Source organism: Vulpes lagopus, chromosome X (genome assembly GCF_018345385.1).
Source record: "Vulpes lagopus strain Blue_001 chromosome X, ASM1834538v1, whole genome shotgun sequence".
NCBI classification, from domain to species: Eukaryota; Metazoa; Chordata; class Mammalia; order Carnivora; family Canidae; genus Vulpes; species Vulpes lagopus.
Window position 1 is genome coordinate 97,388,289 of NC_054848.1, and position 1,360 is coordinate 97,389,648.

The 1,360-nt window shown below is 35.1% G+C and overlaps 1 pseudogene; it reads left to right on the forward strand.

Annotated features, from left to right (window-relative positions):
• Window positions 1–686: 686 nt before the first annotated feature.
• LOC121482658 lies at window positions 687–966 on the forward strand (annotated as a pseudogene).
• The last annotated feature ends 394 nt before the right edge of the window (window positions 967–1,360 follow it).

Below are 1,360 nucleotides of genomic sequence, written 5' to 3' on the forward strand. Positions count from 1 at the left end.
CTTCCTGAACATGTGCATAGCCTGTACATGCACTTAGCATTCTCAATTTCTAGGAATATGTGAGGTGTCTTCAAAGCCCACAGTAGATATCTTATTTGCCAACTTTTCCTTTTACGTTTCTAGTCATAATCTTGTTTACTCCAACTGTTATCACTGCCTCAGGAAGCAATTAAGCAATTGTCACTGATTGTTTTTGGTTGTTTTGATGCCCCAGGAAAAAGGCTGTTCCCAGTAAGTTCAGAGTCAGGTCAAACAACAACATTCCCAGAAAGTGGGGGTTTCTAAGTAATTGTCAGTGAAGTTTAATAATGACAGTTCTCTAGGGATGGAGTTTTAGGGTGCTACAAACCTGATTTTCTCTCTCTAGTGCTGTGCAACAACTGGTGTTAATGCAGGATTTTGAGGATACCACAGAGCTGAGGGGAAGAAAATGGGTATAAGGCAAGCAAAACCTGCTGTTTTTTCAAAGATTTAACCATTTTTTCCTGAATAAATGCTCCTTGAATGTAAACATTTGGCTAATTTCCAGAGTTTTGGAAAAGATGATTTTAACACTTTTTACTACTGCTTTTATTGTTTTTGTGGAGGAACTGATTTTCAGAGGTCCTTACTCCACTATTCCTAAAGTACTAGCCCCATTCTATACAATTTAAAGATTTCTTTTTTAGACTTTACATTCTGGAACCATGTCCCAGTTTGTCTGTAACCTCATGGAGAAGGCCTTGGTGCTGATGAATGCTGCTGGGACTTACTTAAAGCCTTGATTGGCTACATTTTGGCACTAAGCCAAGGTTGAGCTGGTTCCTCCAGCCCCTGCTGAGATCTCTACAGCTATTTGGAGCTTGAAAAAAAGTCAAGAGTAGCTTCAAATGGCTCATGGTTAAGGAAGCTCAGCCGAATGGTTTGGTTGCCACTGAGGTGTGGATGTGGTTTTATGTTGGTAAGATCATAAATAAGCAAGGGTAGAATCATTAGCTAAAATGTTTGAAGACAAATCTTTAATATTTATATATATTTGGTTTATTATTTAAGTGTTGTTGGACCATGTGTGATCAGACTGGTTATTTGAATAAAATATGATAGTGTATCAAAAAAAGATTTTTTTACATATTCTTATTATATTTATCTCTTGGTATTTTGTTAAAATTTTAAAAAGGATGGATTACTCACTTATAAATTATGGAAGATAGTGCGGAAAAAAATTTGCTTTTTGTTTATCTTGTACCCAGAAACCTTTATAAATTACATCATCCATTTTGATAGGTTTTTTTAAATGTAATTTCATAGGTTTTCTTGATCAGCAATTAGGTTAACTACAAACAAAAAAATGTTTCTTGGTTTCTAATACATACACTATTTT